The following is a 16,047-nucleotide window of genomic DNA, read 5'->3' on the forward strand; positions in this document are numbered from 1 at the left end:
GTGTTCGGATCTTACTTTTTTTGAATGGAACTATATTTTTTACTTATCATATTTTTACGCCTCTATTTTATAGTGACAATTCATGACTTATTTTGAATGATCTTTATGTAGTATTGAACAATTGTAGCATTGGACAATCGTTATACAGTGTCATAATGCTACTAATTAAACATAATTTTTATGATATTAATTTGTATAAAAATATATTTATATTGTTTTTATGACTAAACATATTTTCTGTAAAATAATTAAATTTCAAAACGAACATCACTTTAATAAATTTATAATAAAAAATTAAATACTTTCTTTAAGTTTAATTTATTTTTATAATAAAAAAATTTACGGGAAGTACCAGCACTTGCTTAATAAGAGCGTGACTATGTACCTAGACAACACCGCCTCTCCTCTATTATAGGTTTCCCTTCGCTCAAGACGCGAGGCTCAAGAGCCTCCAAAACTCAAGCAGAAACGTCATATGGGGAAAGAGTGGAGAGCTGAGTGGGAGAAAAAGGCTGAAGATTGAAGAATTGCTCTGTTTCTTCATCCTCTGTTTCAAATTTCTTTACTGTTTCTAATATCTGAAGACCCCCAATTTTTCCTGCTTTCTAATTTGAATTATACCTTGAAAACATTTAGCGTTTCTTTATTGTCTTTGAATGATCTTGATCAATAAAGCAGTGTTTTCATTGTGCGATGGGAAATTTTTTTTATCTAATCTTGATTTTCACTTGAATGAAGTTTTCTTTCATTTTTCAATGAAAATGGGTGAAAATTTTCCCTTAATTAACGATGAGAGTCCCCCCATCTCTCTCTCACTCAAATAAATGGGGGGCTTTTTTTGTGTTTCTTGATTTTCTTTTTAGCATTTCTTTGTTGCATTTGAATGATCTTGATCAGTAAACCGGTATTTTCGTTGTGCGATCGGTATTTTCGTTATACCGATACTTGTCTTGTCCAGAAAAAAGCGAGTATTGATGATAAACCGGATGTTTGGAGGTGTTCGGATCTTACTTTTTTTGAATGGAACTATATTTTTTACTTATCATATTTTTACGCCTCTATTTTATAGTGACAATTCATGACTTATTTTGAATGATCTTTATGTAGTATTGAACAATTGTAGCATTGGACAATCGTTATACAGTGTCATAATGCTACTAATTAAACATAATTTTTATGATATTAATTTGTATAAAAATATATTTATATTGTTTTTATAACTAAACATATTTTCTGTAAAATAATTAAATTTCAAAACGAACATCACTTTAATAAATTTATAATAAAAAATTAAATACTTTCTTTAAGTTTAATTTATTTTTATAATAAAAAATTTACGGGAAATACCAGCACTTGCTTAATAAGAGCGTGACTATGTACCTAGACAACACCGCCTCTCCTCTATTATAGGTTTCCCTTCGCTCAAGACGCGAGGCTCAAGAGCCTCCAAAACTCAAGCAGAAACGTCATATGGGGAAAGAGTGGAGAGCTGAGTGGGAGAAAAAGGCTGAAGATTGAAGAATTGCTCTGTTTCTTCATCCTCTGTTTCAAATTTCTTTACTGTTTCTAATATCTGAAGACCCCCAATTTTTCCTACTTTCTAATTTGAATTATACCTTGAAAACATTTAGCGTTTCTTTATTGTCTTTGAATGATCTTGATCAATAAAGCAGTGTTTTCATTGTGCGATGGGAAATTTTTTTTATCTAATCTTGATTTTCACTTGAATGAAGTTTTCTTTCATTTTTCAATGAAAATGGGTGAAAATTTTCCCTTAATTAACAATGAGAGTCCCCCCATCTCTCTCTCACTCAAATAAATGGGGGGCTTTTTTTGTGTTTCTTGATTTTCTTTTTAGCATTTCTTTGTTGCATTTGAATGATCTTGATCAGTAAACCGGTATTTTCGTTGTGCGATCGCGGAATTCTTTTTAATTTTGATTTTCACTTGAATGAAAGTTTCTTTCATTTTTCAACGAAAGATTAGTGAAATCTTCATTCAATGAGAGTCCTTCCATGGGATTTATGAATTCTTTTATTTTTGTTTCTTTTCTTGGGTGAAATCATATTGTTGGTTTATGAAGTCTTCTCATCTTCAGAATTTTGCAGTTCGTTTCATTTGTTGGCTAGGTTTAGCAAGAATCGGGATTGGGTGAAATTATTTTACTATTGTTTTTGGTTCGGCTTTCATATTGCGCTTGCTTACGATCCCATAATTTACCAGGCTTGATCGGGCTGTGACTTTAGATTCCTATTGGATAATTTCCGGTATGAATGTCATTTGGATTATTTTTCTTTTCCTTTTCCTTTTTAAGTTGGTGATTATTGGGTCCTTAGATCATACTGCAGGAAAATTCTGTGGCGCGAGCTAAATAAGCTTAACCAGGCTAATGCCCTTTTCCGCAATAAATTGCAATTTCCCGACATAGAAGGCTCAGGGTTGCGGACGCTTGTCAATCAAAGACAAGTAAGCTTTTAGGAGAATAAGAAAGAAAATTTCTTTTATTTTCAAATGAATGCTGCTGTCTTTGTTTTTGTTTTCGCTTTATTCCAGTGATAAAGTTTTGAAGTTTGATCTTGGTGTAGAAATTCTGATCAGCCATAAAGAATGTACTGACCTTGGTATGTAATAGCTAAGCCAAAGTCCCAGTGATCCATGTGTCCGTCTTGCTGTAAGCAATAAAGTTTTAGCTGCTTAATGCAGATGCTAATTATCCTTAAATACTCACATGTATATCTCAATCAACAAAGAAATTTTTTGATAGTTTAATATTTAACATCATCAAATTGTCTGGTATAGCTGCAATGTCAAAAGGTCTTGAAGATTCTGATGCTCTAAAAGCAAGATATCTAGTTCCAGACAACGTTTGTTGAACTATTAACTAAATGAGAACATTATTCATATCTGGGTTTGCTTTCTACTTCTATACCTCTTATACCTTCTGCACATAATGATGCCAGGAAATAGTTCCGTTCAAGATCATCATGGACTGGCTTTTAATGTAGTTGATGAACTGCCCAAAACTGTGACACTACATTAAATCAGGGTTCTGATCCAACAAGTATGGACTTTCATCCTATTCAGCAAACTCTACTTCTTGTTCAGTCCTTAACTTGGCGTCAGCAATTTAAGGTACCTTCTTGTCTGCAAAGCTGTAAATTGAAGTGATTTTTATTTCTTAATTTAGCTTCTGGGAAGTTAGTTCCCAGGGAGAAGTTGGTCTCCGAAAATGTTGCCAAGTATTGAATTTTGTAGGAAGTTCAATGATACTGAAGTTACAACCCTTTCTGAGTTATAAGTTCAGATTTTGAACAAAATACTTCTTTAATTAAAATAATCTATATTTTTTATTGATCCTGGTCAAATTCAGGCATCTATTGTCAAATATATCTTGCTATTAGATGCGTCTTATAGAGTTCTTATGATTTTTTATGTGGTAAGAATGTATTATGAAAAAAATAGATAAATGGAAGAAATGTTCATCTTTGCTCATGATTACAATTTCAGCAATTTTATATGCATGTCATTCATTGTGCAGTACAGTTACACGGTAATGTCTATAATATTTTAAGTTTATTCTGAAAAGTTAAGCGAATATTAAAATCCGTTACTAAATTTGTAATCAGCAGCGGATAGTAATGGATTGTACAATCCATTATTATTGAAATCTATTATTTATTGTTAGTGTTAAAGATGTGTGGTTTAAATTTGAAACAAATTTAAATCTCTTATTAATTTTAGTAATGAATTGTCAAATCCGTTACTGATTTATGAACTCAATTGTCGAGTGCGATTCATTAGTAACAAAATTTGAATTTTATTATTAAATTATAGTAAATAATATCGCCTTTTGATTTTTACAAACCCTTCAAAAAAGAAAATAAAAAATTCATATTCTCCTTCCTTTCCTTTCGGACCTTTCTCTTTTCACATTTTGTTCATTTTTCTTTTTGTCCATTTCTATTTATTTCTCTTTCATATTTTTCGCCTTTTCTTTATTTTCTCTCCTTAATATTTCCTTATTATTTTTTTATATTCCACTATTTTTTTCTATTTTACTAACGAGCATATTGGTAATATATTTATTGCTAAATTTATTACTAAATCATTCATTAATAGATTTCAAAATTTATTGCAATATTTTTTTATTTTTTCTTTTTATTTTTTTTATTTTTTCTCATTTTCTTTAATTATCTCTATTTTCTCTCATTCTTTTTTGATTAATTTCTCTAATTTTCTCTTTTTTTTCTTAACTTTTTATATTTTCTTTAATTTTTTTCTTTTTTCCTCATTTTTCTCTTCCTCTCATTTTCTACCGTTTTCTCTTATTTTTTCTTTTTCTTTTTCTTTTCTCTCATTTTAAGCTTTTTTTTTTTCATTTTTTTCCATTTTTTCACATTTTCTCATATTTTCATCCTTTTTCTTTCATTTCATTTCTATAATTTTTTACTCTTTCAATTTCTTTCATTTATTTCTATTTTATTTCATTTCTTCCTTTTTATATGTTTTTTTACTTTTTCTTCCATTTTCTTTTATATTCTTCCATATTTCATCATTATCTTTTTTTTCACTTTTTCTCCATTTTCTCCCGTTTTCACCCTTTTTTTTTTCCTTTTTTTTCCTCATTTTATCCATTTTTCTCATTTTATTTTTTTTTCTTCGTTTTCTCTTCACTTTCAATTTTGGTATTTTTTTTCTTCCTTTTCTTCCATTTCTTTCATTTTCTTCTATTTTCTTTCATCTCCTTCTATTTTCTTTTTCTTTTTCTTTTTAACTTATTCATTTTTCTCAAATTTTCTTTCATTTTTCTCATTTTTCTTCCTTTTTTTTTTCTTTCATTTCTTTCCAGTCATTTTTTTCTCTTTCAATTTCTTTCATTTACTTCTATCTCTCGTTATCTTCCAATTTCTCTAATTATCTCTTTCTTTTTTTTCCTTTCCTTCTATTTTCTATAATTTTCTCTTCCTTTTTATTTTATTTTACTCCCTTTCTTTGATTCTCTCTCTTTTTTTCCATGTTATTCCCTTTTTTTTTTCATTTTCTCATCTTTTTTCTTTTTTTTTTTTTCACTTTTCTCCATTTTCTTCATTTTTTCTTGTTCTTCATTTTCTCTTCACTTTCAATTCCTATCATTTTCTCTTCACTTTCGATTCCTATCATTTTCTCTTCCTTTTCTCTTTCACCTTCTATTTTTCCTTTCTCCTTTGTTTTTTTCTCAATTTCTCTCTTATTTTTTCTTTTTCTCTTATTTTCTTCTATTTTCTTTTTATATTAGTATTTTTCACTCTCTCTCATCTTTTTTTCAATTTCTCTCGGCATCTCTTCCCTTTCCTTCCCTTTCCTTTCCTTTCCTTCTATTTTCTATAATTTTCTCTTATTTTCATTTCATTTTACTCTCTCTTTGATTTTTTTCTCCTTTTTTTTTCTTTCACGTGATTCCCTTTTCCCACATTCTCTTTTTTCCATCTTTTTTCACTTTTTCTCCATTTTCTTCTATTTTCACTCACGTTTTTTTCCTTTTCACTTTATTTTATCCATTTTCTTCATTTATCCTTACTCTCTTCATTTTCTCTTTGCTTTCAATTTTTGTCTTTCTTAATTTTTTCTTTCATTTTCTTCATTTTTTTCTTAATTTCTCTATTTTCTCTTCCTTCTTTTTCCTCAATTTCTTAGTCTTATATTCCTTTTTTGCCATTTTTTTTAATTCTTCTTTTTGTTGTTCTCTTATTTTCTTTCATTTTCTTCAATTTTCTCTTTTTATTACTTTTATTTCCTTCTATTTTCTATCATTTTCTCTAGTTTTTTCTACATTTTATTCATTTTCTCCCCTTTTTTCCTCATTTCTCTTCACTTCTCTATCATTTTCTTATATTTTATTCCATTTTTTCTTCTTTTTTTCTTGCTTTTTGTCACATTCTTTTTTGTCATTTTTCTTCTCTTTTATCATTTTCTTTTATTTTCTCTCATATCTTCTATTTTTTTTCATTTGTTAATTTCTCTCATTTTCTTATATTTGATTCTTTTCTTTCTCTCATATCTTCTACTTTTCTTTTATTTCTATTTTCTCTCATTTTTTAATTTTCTTATTTTCCCTCATTTTGTATTCGTTTTCAATTATTTCCTTCCATATCCTCTCATTCTCTTCCATTTCTTCTATTTTCTCTCTTTATGTTATTATCTATTGTTAAGAGCTACGTGGACCTGATCCTCTATTGGAGGAGGTACGTAGGCAGCCTTTGGGTGCGGTTGAAATATAATATATGTTAAGACTTTAATTAGCAAATAGTAGCGATGTAAATTCAAGCCATATTAACAGATTTTCATGTTGAATAAATTACTTATTGGAAATTTAATAAGTTTAATATGACTAAAATAATTAACATACAAATAATTATATTTATAAGATTATAGATAAAAATAAAGCCACAAAAGAAATCATTGAATTAGCTATGATATAGGAGAACAATTTTGATAAAGAGACCATGAGTGAATTAGACCCTTAATATTGCCAAAACTTGACTATAACTTAGGATTGAAACATACAGAAGTACCTAAAATGAATAACTTGGAAAGCTTGTCAAAGGAACGAAAATTGGCATGCGAATAGGTGCAATTTGTGATATAAAACAGCAATTGAAAGGCAGTGTCACAGTCTGCATATAAAACGTAAGTTGGCATTTGAAAGGCAGTGTCGTAGTTCAGTTATAAGGCATAGACGAAGTGTCGCACCTATCCCAAATCCTCATTCACTAGCAAACTAAATGAAATTGTTGCTTGAAAAAATAAAGAATAATGGCATAAAAATCCAAAATTTTATTTCTTGGCACAATAAATTAGGATTTAAAAATATTTGGCGATTCTTTCCAAATTTGAATTGAAAGTGGGGAGCATCTGTCGGTAGCAGGCCATATTGTATTTTTTTATTACTTGATGCTGGACTCTACGCTACACCTTGGATAACCAAGGCGAGGTATTAATCCTTGGTTAATTAAGGTAAAATTCTTAAATGGTGTAGAAAAACCTAAAACGCTCTCATTGACGCCGTCGCTCGCTGCCGAATTTATTTTCCAAACTTCGTCTTTCGCACAAAAAGTTATCCTTCTCGCTTCACCACCATTTTGGCCTCAGAAAAGGAGATATTGCCTTCGTGCTTTCTCCTAACTCTATTCACCTTTTGATACTTTTTCTATATCTTCTCTCTCGGTGTCGTTACCTCTCCTAAAAAATCAATTATCTTTAAACTTGAGATTCTCCACCAAATTCAGCTGTTGAAACCTGTACTTGTGTTCGTCACGTCGAATGCTGCTCATACAATTCCTAATCTCAAAACAATCGTACTCGACTCTCCCGAGTTTGAATCGCTGATGATGGGTCTAGCTCACGGTGGAGAAATGGAAGGAGGGAAGGTTTACCAATTGGACCCTGGGACAATTCTCTATCCTCACAGACTACTGGTCGAGTTAATGGATTGGTTTTGGCTCATCGAAATTTCAGATGCATGGTGGCCCTAAGTGATGCGGTTTACACGAGCTGGATGGCAGCTGCAACTTTATTTTTTTTCGTTGCCTTATTTTCATGTTTATGGTTTATGTTATTTCGTGAGAGGTTTAACTATGGGAGTGGCGGTGGTATCCATAGGTAGATTTGATATGAAGACAGTGTTGATAGTAATTCAGGAGTGTAAGATAGACTGCACCGGCGGTCGAGCTAATAACTAAGGATCCTAGGTTGTTAGACGGCTAAGATTTTAGCTCTCTAGATGTTGCAGGTTGCAGCGTTGCTTCGCTTAGGAAAAGCGTAGTTGAACTGTTCCGTGACCAATTTCCAAATTTGACTTTAAGTTAGGTTAGTTAAACACCAAACTTGGACTTTTCCATTAACCGGTGGTTAATTTCTCATATTGGTTATTCAATGTGTAGCGTATGATCCACCATTAAGAACTAAAAAATACAGATGGAACCTCACGTTAGCTACCGACAAATGCTCCCTCGCTTTCATTTCAAATTTGAATTTGAATTCAATTGCTAAATGTTTTTAAATCCTAACTTATTGTACCAAGTGAAATCATTTTAATTAAAATGCAAAAATTCATAAAGGTTTAAATTTTTTATGTCATTATCCAAAAATATATTAAATGTCATGAAATACATGATAATAGTTACTTGACAAAATGAGAGAAGCAAGCACCACGGTACTTCCCCATTTCGGTTAGTTAAATAACCTTATGGGGGTGTTGGAGTTAGTGGTATTAGAGCTAACGTTTAGGCCTTTCTAGGTGTTAAGGAGAAGAAACAAGCCTTATAAATTAAGGTCTGGATATAAGTCTACTATAGGCTTCTGTAAGCTGGCTAAGAATGTTATTTAACATTCAACATGTGTTAGAAGATAGAAGTGATAGTCTAAAGTCGTGATCGCGATAATCCATCCAATGCTACAAATGTTTGTATTGTAAGCTGAAGATTACATTATGGACATTGGAGCATTGAGTGGAAATTGTGTGCATCACTTTTAAGAATCTGCTAGGATATAGTAGATGCTGTATATCTGATGCAGTTGTACCATGACAAGTTTCTAACTGCTCTGAATTGACTTCGAATAAAAGTTTATATCTTTTTGGAATAAAATACTAGAGATATTAGCAATAAGGTATGGAGAAATTCTATGAGAGCGACAATGTACTAAAAAAACATAATTGTTTTTGTGTTGTTTATCATTAAAAAGAGGAATTTTATAAATATTATGACATAAGAGAAATGAAAAAATGGAGAGGTATGAGTAGATGAAATAGGCTAGAACATGTTAGTGACCAATTTTCTTGTTCACTTTTTACTGTGATGATTGTTTGATATCGAAACATAGTCTTAACCTTTGAGAGAAATAAATTTGAATTATCATAATAACATATTCAAGAGTTTTAAAGAAAGTTTAATTATCTAAAAATTATGTAAGAGGGGATTGAAGATATAAGGAGAATACGCACATAAAATAAGTGATAGTTATGAGATGGTAGGTGTGATTAAGGGGTTAATTTATCTCATTAATGACATATTAGTTACTCTAGCTAGGAAAAAAATAAGGAAGATTGTAGAGTTTATCCAACTTTTAAGAACATGACATAGATAGTGTATGATTTCGTAATGTACTTTTTGATAAATATTTTGATTTATCATTTGGAAGTGGATAGGGTTGCCTTTAAGATTATATTGAAGGTCTATGTTGGAAAACCGAATTAATCACTGCAAAAGTTTATTCTTTTTCCCTTTTTAGAAGCATTATTACATTTGATAAGATTAGATAAATTATTTTGGCGGAATTGATATTATTTGAGATAATATTGTTGTTTATTGGAAGTTTAGTTTTTATCTATATTGGTGATATAGTTAGATTTTAAACACTTTAATCGGTACAAGTAATTATTATTGATAGGTTATATTGATATCTGTTTATATATAAATGTGTATATATATATATATATATATATATATATATTTTGAATATTGGTATTTAGTTTCTTAATACGATTGTGCAAAGTATAGGTATAAAAATATGAAAATATAATTATTTATGTTTCCTTAGTTATTTACTGGTTTCTAGATATAACCCTTATTCCTCCAATAGATTGTTGAATAAATGAATAAGATTATTTTTGTATAGCATAGTGTGATATTGTGGTTGATTATTAGCAAGAATAAATTATGTTAGTATAAACTTTATGTTATTATCTATTGTTAAGAGCTACGTGGACCTGATCCTCTATTGGAGGTACGTAGGCAGCCTTCGGGTGCGGTTGAAATATAATATATGTTAAGACTTTAATTAGCCAATAGTAGCGATGTAAATTCAAGCCATATTAACAGATTTTCATGTTGAATAAATTACTTATTGGAAATTTAATAAGTTTAATATGACTAAAATAATTAACATACAAATAATTATATTTATAAGATTATAGATAAAAATAAAGCCACAAAAGAAATCATTGAATTAGCTATGATATAGGAGAACAATTTTGATAAAGAGATCATGAGTGAATTAGACACTTAATATTGCCAAAACTTGACTATAACTTAGGATAGAAGCATACAGAAGTACCTAAAATGAATAACTTGGAAAGCTTGTCAAAGGAACGAAAATTGGCATGCGAATAGGTGCAATTTGTGATATAAAACAGCAATTGAAAGGCAGTGTCACAGTCTAGATATAAAACGTAAGTTGGCATTTGAAAGGCAGTGTCGTAGTTCAGTTATAAGGCATAGACGAAGTGTTGCACCTATCCCAAATCCTTATTCACTAGCAGACTAAATGAAATTGTTTCTTGAAAAAATAAAGAATAATGGCATAAAAATCCAAAATTTTATTTCTTGGCATAATAAATTAGGATTTAAAAATATTTGGCAATTTTTTGCAAATTTTAATTGAAAGTGGGGGAGCATCTGTCGGTAGCAGGCCATATTGTATTTTTATATTACTCGATGCTGGACTCTACGCTACACCTTGGATAACCAAGGCAAGGTATTAATCGTTGGTTAATTAACGTAAAATTCTTAAATGGTGTAGAAAAACCTAAAACACTCTCATCGACGTTGTCGCTCGCTGCCGAATTTATTTTCCCCACTTCGTCCTTCGCACAAAAAGTTGGCCTTCTCGCTTCACCACCATTTTGGCCTTAGAAAAGGAGATATTGCCTTCGTGCTTTCTCCTAACTCTATTCAGCTTTCGGTCCTTTATTTCTATATCTTCTCTCTCGGTGTCGTTACCTCTCCTAAAAAATCAATTATCTTTAAACTTGAGATTCTCCACCAAATTCAGCTGTCGAAACCTATACTTGTGTTCGTCACATCGAATGCTGCTCCTAATCTGAAAACAATCGTACTTGACTCTCCCGAGTTTGAATCGCTGATGATGAGTCTAGCTCACTGTGGAGAAATGGAAGGAGGGAAGGTTTACCAATTGGACCCTGGGACAATTCTCTACCCTCAAGGACTACTGGTCAAGTTAATGGAGTGGTTTTGGCTCATCGAAATTTCAGATGCATGGTGGCCCTAAGTCATGCGGTTTACACGCGCTGGATGGTAGCTGCAACTTTCTTTCTTTTTCGTTGTCTTATTTTCATGTTTATGGTTTATGTAATTTCGTGAGAGCTTTAACTATGGGAGTGGCGATGGTGTCCATAGGTAGATTTGATATGAAGACAATGCTGACAGTAATTCAGGAGTGTAAGATAGACTGCACCGGCGGTGGTGCTGATAAGTAAGGATCCTAGGTTGTTAGACGGCTAAGATTTTAGCTCTCTAGATATTGCAGGTTGCAGCGTTGCTTCGCTTAGAAAAAGCGTAGCTGAACTATTCCGTGAGCAATTTCGAAATTCGACTTTAAGTCAGGTTAGATAAACACCAAACTTGGATTTTTACCATTAACCGATGGTTAATTTCTCATATTGGTTATTCAATATGTAGCGTATGATCCACCATTAAGTAATAAAAAAATGCAGATGGAACGTCACGTTAGCTACCGGCAAATGCTCCCCCACTTTCATTTCAAATTTGAATTGAATCGCTAAATGTTTTTAAATCCTAACTTATTGTACCAAGTAAAATCATTTTAATTAAAATGCACAAATTCATAAAGGTTTAAATTTTATATGCCATTATCCAAAAATATATTAAATGTCATGAAATACATGATAATAGTTAATTGACAAAATGAGAGAAGCACCACGGTGCTTGTCCATTTCGGTTAGTTAAATAATCTTATAGGGATGTTGGAGTTAGTGGTATTAGAGCTAACGTTTAGGCGTTTCTAGGTGTTAAGGAGAATGAGCAAGTATAAGCAAATCTGTATACCTTATAGGTTCAGGTCTGGATATAACTCTACTACAGGCTTTTGTAAGTTGGCTAAGAATGTTATTTGACATTCAACATGTGTTAGAAGATAGAGGTGATAGTCTAAAGTCGTGATCGCGATAATCTATTCATCGCTACAAACGTTTGTATTGTAAGCTGCAGATTGCATTATGGACATTGTAGCATTGAGTGGAAATTGTGTGCATCACTTTTAAGAATCTGCTAGGATATAGTAGATGCCTTATATCTGATGCAGTTGTACCATGACAAGTTTCTAACTGCTATGAATAGACTTAAAATAAATGTTTATATCCTTTTAGAATAAAATACTAGAGATATTAGCAATAAGGTATAGAAAAATTCTATGAGAGCGACAATGTACTCAAAAAACATAATTGTTTTTGTGTTGTTTATCATTAAAAAGAGGAATTTTATAAATATTATGATATAAGAGAAATGAAAAAAAGGAGAGGTATGAGTAGGTGAAATAGGCTAGAACATGTTAGTGACCAATCTTCTTCTTCACTTTTTACTGTGATGATTGTTTGATATCGAAATATAGTCTTAACCTTCGAGAGAAATAAATTTGAATTATCATAATAACAGATTCAAGAGTTTTAAAGAAAGTTTAATTAACTAAACATTTTGTAAAGGGGGATTGAAGATACAAGGAGAATACGCACATAAAATAAGTGATAGTTATGAGATGGTAGGTGTGATTAAGGGGTTAATTTATCTCATTAATGACATATTAGTTACTCTAGTTAGGAAAAAAATAAGGAAGATTGTATAGTCTATCCAACTTTTAGGAACATGACATAAATAGTGTATGAATTCCTAATGTACTTTTTGATAAATATTTCGATTCATCACTTGGAAGTGGATAGAATTGCCTTTAAGATTATATTGAAGGTCTATGTTGGAAAACCGAATTAATCACTACAAAAGTTTATTCTTTTTCCCTTTTTAGAAGCATTATTACATTTGATAAGATTAGATAAATTATTTTGGCGGAATTGATATTATTTGAGATATTATTGTTGTTTATTGGAAGTTTAGTTTTTATCTATATTGGTGATATAGTTAGATTTTAAACACTTTAATCGGTACAAGTAATTATTATTGATAGGTTATATTGATATCTGTTTATATATAAATATGTGTATATATATATATATATATGTTTTGAATATTGGTATTTAGTTTCTTAATACGATTGTGCAAAGTATAGGTATAAAAATATGAAAATATAATTATTTATGTTTCCTTAGTTATTTACTGGTTTCTAGATATAACCCTTATTCCTCCAATAGATTGTTGAATAAATGAATAAGATTATTTTTGTATAGCATAGTGTGATATTGTGGTTGATTATTAGCAAGAATAAATTATGTTAGTATAAACTTTATGTTATTATCTATTGTTAAGAGCTACGTGGACCTGATCCTCTATTGGAGGTACGTAGGCAGCCTTCGGGCGCGGTTGAAATATAATATATTTTAAGACTTTAATTAGCAAATAGTAGCGATGTAAATTCAAGCCATATTAACAGATTTTCATGTTGAATAAATTACTTATTGGAAATTTAATAAGTTTAATATGACTAAAATAATTAACATACAAATAATTATATTTATAAGATTATAGATAAAAATAAAGCCACAAAAGAAATCATTGAATTAGCTATGATATAGGAGAACAATTTTGATAAAGAGATCATGAGTGAATTAGACACTTAATATTGCCAAAACTTGACTATAACTTAGGATAGAAGCATACAGAAGTACCTAAAATGAATAACTTGGAAAGCTTGTCAAAGGAACGAAAATTGGCATGCGAATAGGTGCAATTTGTGATATAAAACAGCAATTGAAAGGCAGTGTCACAGTCTAGATATAAAACGTAAGTTGGCATTTGAAAGGCAGTGTCGTAGTTCAGTTATAAGGCATAGACGAAGTGTCGCACCTATCCCAAATCCTCATTTACTAGCAGACTAAATGAAATTGTTTCTTGAAAAAATAAAGAATAATGGCATAAAAATCCAAAATTTTATTTCTTGGCACAATAAATTAGGATTTAAAAATATTTGGCAATTTTTTGCAAATTTTAATTGAAAGTGGGGGAGCATCTGTCGGTAGCAGGCCATATTGTATTTTTATATTACTCGATGCTGGACTCTACGCTACACCTTGGATAACCAAGGCAAGGTATTAATCGTTGGTTAATTAACGTAAAATTCTTAAATGGTGTAGAAAAACCTAAAATGCTCTCATCGACGTTGTCGCTCGCTGCCGAATTTATTTTCCCCACTTCGTCGTTCGCACAAAAAGTTGGCCTTCTCGCTTCACCACTATTTTGGCCTCAGAAAAGGAGATATTGCCTTCGTGCTTTCTCCTAACTCTATTCAGCTTTCGGTCCTTTATTTCTATATCTTCTCTCTCGGTGTCGTTACCTCTCCTAAAAAATCAAGTGTCTTTAAACTTGAGATTCTCCACCAAATTCAGCTGTCGAAACCTATACTTGTGTTCGTCACATCAAATGCTGCTCACACAATTCCTAATCTCAAAACAATCGTACTCGACTCTCCCGAGTTTGAATCGCTGATGATGAGTCTAGCTCACTGTGGAGAAATGGAAGGAGGGAAGGTTTACCAATTGGACCCTGGGACATTTCTCTACCCTCAAGGACTACTGGTCGAGTTAATGGAGTGGTTTTGGCTCATCGAAATTTCAGATGCATGGTGGCCCTAAGTCATGCGGTTTACACGAGCTGGATGGCAGCTGCAACTTTCTTTCTTTTTCGTTGCCTTATTTTCATGTTTATGGTTTATGTAATTTCGTGATAGTTTTAACTATGGGAGTGGCGATGGTGTCCATAGGTAGATTTGATATGAAGACAATGCTGACAGTAATTCAGGAGTGTAAGATAGACTGCATCGGCGGTGGTGCTGATAAGTAAGGATCCTAGGTTGTTAGACGGCTAAGATTTTAGCTCTCTAGATGTTGCAGGTTGCAGCGTTGCTTCGCTTAGAAAAAGCGTAGCTGAATTATTCCGTGAGCAATTTCGAAATTCGACTTTAAGTCAGGTTAGATAAACACCAAACTTGGATTTTTACCATTAACCGATGGTTAATTTCTCATATTGGTTATTCAATGTGTAGCGTATGATCCACCATTAAGTAATAAAAAAATGCAGATGGAACGTCACGTTAGCTACCGGCAAATGCTCCCCCACTTTCATTTCAAATTTGAATTGAATCGCTAAATGTTTTTAAATCCTAACTTATTGTACCAAGTAAAATCATTTTAATTAAAATGCAAAAATTCATAAAGGTTTAAATTTTATATGCCATTATCCAAAAATATATTAAATGTCATGAAATACATGATAATAGTTAATTGACAAAATGAGAGAAGCACCACGGTGCTTCTCCATTTCGGTTAGTTAAATAACCTTATAGGGATGTTGGAGTTAGTGGTATTAGAGCTAACGTTTAGGCGTTTCTAGGTGTTAAGGAGAAGGAACAAGTATAAGCAAATGTGTATACCTTATAGGTTCAGGTCTGGATATAACTCTACTATAGGCTTTTGTAAGTTGGCTAAGAATGTTATTTGACATTCAACATGTGTTAGAAGATAGAGGTGATAGTCTAAAGTCGTGATCGCGATAATCTATTCATTGCTACAAACGTTTGTATTGTAAGCTGCAGATTGCATTATGGACATTGTAGCATTGAGTGGAAATTGTGTGCATCACTTTTAAGAATCTGCTAGGATATAGTAGATGCCTCATATTTGATGCAGTTGTACCATGACAAGTTTCTAACTGCTATGAATAGACTTCAAATAAAAGTTTATATCCTTTTAGAATAAAATACTAGAGATATTAGCAATAAGGTATAGAAAAATTCTATGAGAGCGACAATGTACTCAAAAATCATAATTGTTTTTGTTTTGTTTATCATTAAAAAGAGGAATTTTATAAATATTATGATATAAGAGAAATGAAAAAAAGGAGATGTATGAGTAGGTGAAATAGGCTAGAACATGTTAGTGACCAATCTTCTTGTTCACTTTTTACTGTGATGATTGTTTGATATCGAAACATAGTCTTAACCTTCGAGAGAAATAAATTTGAATTATTATAATAACAGATTCAAGAGTTTTAAAGAAAGTTTAATTAACTAAACATATTGTAAAGGGGG

The 16,047-nt window shown here is 31.2% G+C and overlaps 1 pseudogene across 1 annotated transcript in view; it reads left to right on the forward strand.

The window, feature by feature from the left end:
• Nucleotides 1-1,367: 1,367 nt before the first annotated feature.
• LOC122724613 overlaps nucleotides 1,368-16,047 on the forward strand; it is a 67,497-nt pseudogene continuing 52,817 nt past the window's right edge. The window contains exons 1-3 of the transcript XR_006352072.1: nucleotides 1,368-2,267; nucleotides 2,349-2,466; nucleotides 2,961-3,132. The product of XR_006352072.1 is annotated as a potassium channel AKT1-like (transcript). The remainder of the gene's footprint in view (nucleotides 2,268-2,348; nucleotides 2,467-2,960; nucleotides 3,133-16,047) is intronic.

This window comes from Manihot esculenta, chromosome 9 (assembly GCF_001659605.2).
Source record: "Manihot esculenta cultivar AM560-2 chromosome 9, M.esculenta_v8, whole genome shotgun sequence".
Lineage (NCBI taxonomy): Eukaryota > Viridiplantae > Streptophyta > Magnoliopsida > Malpighiales > Euphorbiaceae > Manihot > Manihot esculenta.